General features: G+C 35.6%; 1 long non-coding RNA gene across 1 annotated transcript in view; it reads left to right on the forward strand.

Moving 5' to 3' along the window:
• LOC145293852 (uncharacterized) overlaps nucleotides 1-3,667 on the forward strand; it is a 337,229-nt gene extending 333,562 nt beyond the window's left edge. Inside the window, exon 3 of the long non-coding RNA XR_013869779.1 lies at nucleotides 3,558-3,667. This is a non-coding gene — a long non-coding RNA (uncharacterized LOC145293852). The remainder of the gene's footprint in view (nucleotides 1-3,557) is intronic.
• Nucleotides 3,668-6,000: the final 2,333 nt, after the last annotated feature.

Below are 6,000 nucleotides of genomic sequence, written 5' to 3' on the forward strand. Positions count from 1 at the left end.
TTAGAACATATCTGACTCTTAGCCGCTAAACATCACGTACGTGTATATGGTAATTTGTTTGCATATTCAGGATTTACTCCTAAACTAATTGATCGATTGCTATTTATTTTGAAACTTAATGGATGAAAATTCAGATACCTTCTATTTTTTTAATTTAAACAATAAAATATTAAACATGAACTAATAAATAATCATCAGATTTAAGTTTCTTTAGAGCATTTTATTAGACATCTTAGACAACCCTGCATCGAATTTGATTCACAGTCATTGATGATCTTTTTGTCAGACTTATAAAAGATATGCGTTTAACACGGCTGCCGAGACAAAGTGTAATTAAGAATATTCGCGCCTTTTAACATCATCTTGCCTGGGTCATTTTGAGATTTGCTTTTCTATTTTATATTTAATTCTATCACCATTTAATCTTTTCCCCCTCTTCTTCTTCTTCTTCTGCACTCATTTTTTTTTCTCTCTCCTTTTTTTCTCTCTTCTTCTTCACTGATATTTCTTAATTACATTTTCTCTCGGCAGCCGTGTTCAATGCATATCTTATTTTTCTTTTATTAATATTATTGGAATCTTTCCCCCTTTTCCTTGTACATATTTGTGAATTATTCCACAGATTTCGGCCTTTTGGATTATTTTGGACCATCTCCCAATTACGAGTTTTCCTTGGATTTTACTTGTGTGAATGGAAATTTAATTAACTTTATTGAATTTACATTTTTGGATTTTACCGTCATTGGATACGTTACCATTCACCAGACTATCCATTCACGAGAAATCACCTTTTTCTTCCCCATATTCCCTCTGCTTCACTTTTTGTTATCAGGTAAGATCTTTGACTTACTTGCAGTTTCATCAAATACTTTTGTATGCAAAATCCGATCCCGCATTTTGCTAATTCCTACACTCTGAGGAGAATGAAAAGTATTTCTTCGAAACTCCGCGGGTTAAGGACTATCCACTTTTTAAGTGTTTCCTTTTCAGATTAAATATGTTTTAACTCTTTTTTAAAGTGTTTTTTAGCATGTTTTATTAACTATTTGCTCTTATACATGCATATATATGTATATATGTACATATGTATGCATATATATATGTATATATATATATACATATATATATATATATATATATACATATACAGGATGACCAAAAAAAACGGGCCCACTCTAATTAGCCCGCGTTTCTTAGTGTTTTGTCCGAATGAAATGAAACTTTGGTCATAACTAGTTTATTATATTCAAAACATCACATCAAAACACTTTTTTTTTCTCTGTTCTAGAGCATATGTTCTAGATGGCCTCCATTTAGCTTTGTTTTTTTTTTTTTAGTCACCCTGTATGTATATATATATATATATATATATATATATATATATATATATATATATATATATTTATATAGATAGATATATATATAGATAGATAGATAGATAGATATAGATATGATAAGGTCATCATAAGTCGTTACACTACAGAGGAGTGGATATTTATCGTAGAGTCATATTCTCGGTTGAATGAGTCAATATCAGAAACTCAAAGTGAATTTCGACGAAACTTCAACACAAGAAATTCCTTTACTCCCAATGCAATAAAAACTATAGTGGCTCGATTTCATGAGCAAGGGTCTGTATGTTACCTCCCTAAATCTGGTAGACCCCGTACGGCAAGAAGTGATGAGAATCGTCAGAGATTAGCAGATAGTGTGGTCGAGGAGCCATCTACATCAGTAAGAAGGAGATCAAGTCAAAGTGGGGTATCTTGATCAATGTGGTTCCAGCAGGACGGTGCAACGGCGCATACGGCACGAGAAACATTAAACCAGGACATATTCGGCAACCGAATAATTTCTTGTCTGTGAGATAAATTGGCCACACCGCTCATTTTTTTTCCTTTGGGGTTACTGTTATATAGTTCATTATTATAAGAGTGAGAGTCTTAGAGTCTTAGAGTCTTAGAGAGGGAGTCTTATTACAAGTGATGTTGTAAGAGAGAGATGTTGTTGAGAGAGGGATGTTGTTATAATAAGTGATGCTTAGAGAGTCTTAGAGAGAGATGCGTTGTAAAAGAGATTGTCCGTGTTATGACGATTCATATATATTAAATGTTCATACTTAGAGATGTAATATGAGATGTAGAGGTCACATTGTAGATATGATATGTGTATGTCAAGACATTTTAAACCACATGATATACAAGACATATAATAACAATTTTAACTTTACCTTTTGGTAGAATTACAACACAAAGACGACGTTTATAAAAACACATGATGGGTTTATTTCTTCTCATGACCGGTCGTGGTTTTCTGAGTCAAGAATTCAAAGCTTCACATCCTAATTTCAAAAGTGACTGTCTCGCTTCTAGACGTTCGAATCCCAACTGGACTGTCGTCTGCCGTCCTCAGACTCCCTCTGACTCTCCCTCAGTTTCTCCTTAGTTTCTAACTCTATCTAGAACTTCCCATTTTCCATGACGTCATACACATGTTAAAACATGTGTCTTCTTTCACGTGTTCTGGACATGCGTGTCCAAAACTTTTTCCTTTGTTTACAAAAGGAATTTTAACCTATATTCCACGTAACCTATATTTCCAATATGTTAAAAACATGTTTTTAAATTATCTTGTAGTTGCATTCCTCAATTGAATTTTTCATAACAGAATTGACAACGCAAATTCTTTTCTTAAAACTATTTTACCTCTAAGCTTAACAATGGTTTGTTTTACATTCCATTTTCTAATTCTCTCTCGTAATCTATTTCTAAACCTAATTTACGAGGTTCGAATTTCGTCTATTCTATTTCATTTTCATTTTAACTAAATCTCTCTATTTTTACACTTACATGAAAAGGGGGCAGCCCTTATCATGTTACATTACCTCAAAGAGCTGGTATACGCAAACAAACCAGCCACAATAAATGCCCTTAAAAACAATATAGAGGAGGAAATTAGGGCCATACGTGAAAAACATACCCTAGATTTAGTTGTGTAAACAGAATTAGTATAAGTAGACTATGATATCTTACTATATTGAACAAATCACGGAGAAGCTTCTCTTCTTACATATGAAAATTGGTAAGCATAACTTGAATATTGAAGAAGTTAATTAACTTTAGAATACATCAGCTTCTTTTGAGACACCCTGTATATATATGTATATATGTGTGTGTGTGTGTGTGTGTGTGTGTGTGTGTGTGTGTGTGTGTGTGTGTGTGTGTCACCTCTTCCCAGCCACACACACACACACACACACACACACACACACATATATATATATATATATATATATATATATATATATATATATATATATATATATATAATTAATGCATAGTTTGGTTTCCTAGATGTAGATCCACTGAAACCCGTGTGTTTATTAAAGAGTGCTCAATGGAGGACAGAGCAGGTACGAGGGGCATGCAATAAGTAATGCCTCTGACCCACTTCCAATTGTCTGATCTAGCTGAAATTTTGCATGTGCAATGATTTATATCTCTACGGGTTATGTGGCAAATTACAGCTCTGAACTAATTGTGGGTTCTGTTTTACAGGTGTTTGAACTGAATCAGGTGTCAAATGGAGCCTGTTGAATGTTGAGCAGTGATCCGGTTTTTGTATTTGGATGGACGCACATCACAGGAGACTTTTGATGACATGAAAGAAACTTATGGTGATAATGCCCCATCATATGACCTTGTAAAACGCTGGCATCGTAAATTCAAACATGGCTGGAAGTCTGTGAAAACAGCTCCCAGACCTGGTCGCCCCCCTTCTGTCATTATGAGGCATCTGTCCGTCAAGTTGAGGCTGTCATTTTGGAAGATCGGCGCATTACTATTCGCCAAATAGCGCAAGATGTCAAGATTAGTACAGGGTCTGTAGAAACTATCATTCATGACTATTTGCAAAAAGAAAACTATTTCGTTTTATTTTCCAGTTCTGGTTCGGTGTTTTCCTTTGTGAAATAAACTTTGAGACAATCTATTTTTTTTATTATTATTTATTTATTATTATTTTATTTTATTTCATTTTTATTTTTTATTTATTTATTTTTTTGCAGTGATTCAACTCGAATAAACCATTAGAAAGCATTGCTTTTTTATTTTTCACTTTTTGGGCCGACACTTATCTAGGACAAATAACTATCCAGTGATAAGGCTTAATTAAACGGGAATGATTATCAGCTTCAATAAGAGGTAAACCATGGGAGTATTAATATTGATCAACGAAGTTTGATTACTTCCGGGGCGATCTTAGGAGGCAATCTTCCCGGATTTTATCTCCTCATTTTGCAGGGGGCGGGATTGTTGTCTGTCACCGATGGCGCACCTCCTTTTGTAAGGTAGTGTCGACGGGATTAGACGGAGATTTTATTCATTTCTGGGTTGCCTGCTTTTAAGCAGTTCATGCAACAGTTTGCAATATGTAAAACATACAAAAAATAAAAAGAGAGGCATTTCAGAAACCAGATATATGAACGGATTGCTTTAGAAAGGTTGGGTGTACTTTCGATTTGTGGCGTGATTTCAAAACTTCTTAAACCCCCTACTCAGCACTATAAGGTTATTGACCCTTTCCTATCTGACTTGGCTTGAGTGGGAGATGTTCTCCCTTATTTCACTTGAAGTGGTGGACTCGGGGTAGATTCTTGATGGTTGTTGCTCTCACATTAAGCAAGTGGTGGAGGAGGGAAGAACGATGCTGAAAGAGAAAGACGTGAGAGGAGACGGGGCGAATAGAGAGGGAGAAATGAAGGAAAACGGGGAACTAATGGAGGAGGGCACTGTGCGTTATTCTTGTGACTTTGCTAACTGCATTTAACATTTGCTATCTGCATTTAACATTAACATTTAACTTGCATTTAATCCTTGAGTTCCGCATTATAACACGCCTTGTGCGCGAAGTGATGTCCTGTGGAGAAGTCTAAATACCAATGGATACATATATATAAGAAAACAATGACCAATTTATTTTGGATCGCAGAGAGAGAGAGAGGGAGAGAGAGAATAATGGAAGAGACAACATGGAGAACGAGAGAAAGAAAATGGTGAAATAGTAAGTGTAAAAAAGTGTGTAAGAAAAATAAAACGAAAAGTGAAAACACACACACACACACACATACACACACACACACATATATATATATATGTATATATATATATATATATATATAGAGAGAGAGAGAGAGAGAGAGAGAGATACATACAGACAGACAGACAGACAGAGGGGGGGGTTGATCCAATGATCCAAAACGATAAGGCAATTTCTACATAAAATCCTTCGGTGAGAGCTCCATCGTGGGAATTAGATGCAAATCTGAGTATCTGATCTCGTTTGAAAAGGCCCGTTCTTGGAAATAAATTTATAATGAGATTGGGTTATGGTTGTGTTGTATTCTTTCTTTTATACATATATATATACATATACATATAGTATGTTTATTATACAAGCATTATAGGTTACATATGTGCATACATATTTCAGTGGAATCTCAATTTAAAGAGACGCACCTCATCCGTCTGAAACAATAATATTTGTATGATAAACATACTATATACGAGGGGTGTGCAATAAGTAATGTCCCTGACCCACTTCCCATAGCAGTAGAGCAAGGAAACTTTGCACAGTTATTAGTCTTTCTCTACATAGGAATCACCCAGAGTTATGCATTTCTCCCATCGTTTGATGCAGCTCTGGAGACCGTTTTTGTAGAACACCCCAGGTTAGTCCTCCAACCACGACGTGACTTCAAAAACCAAGGCTGCATCATCTGGGAAACGCTTTCCTTTCAAAAACAACTTCATGGCTGGGAAGAGGTGACAGTCAGAGGGTGCAAGGTCAGGAGTATAGGGAGGATGGGGAAGGATTTCATAACCAAACGCCCGTGTTTCTGATCTGGCGACATGCAAGTTGTGGACCGGAGCATTGTCCTGGAGGAGGGTACCTTTGCTGATGTTGCCCCGCCTCTTGATTTTTATAGCTTCCCTTAATTTC

Source organism: Euprymna scolopes, chromosome 15 (assembly GCF_053919585.1).
Source record: "Euprymna scolopes isolate OS-2025 chromosome 15, ASM5391958v1, whole genome shotgun sequence".
NCBI classification, from domain to species: Eukaryota; Metazoa; Mollusca; class Cephalopoda; order Sepiida; family Sepiolidae; genus Euprymna; species Euprymna scolopes.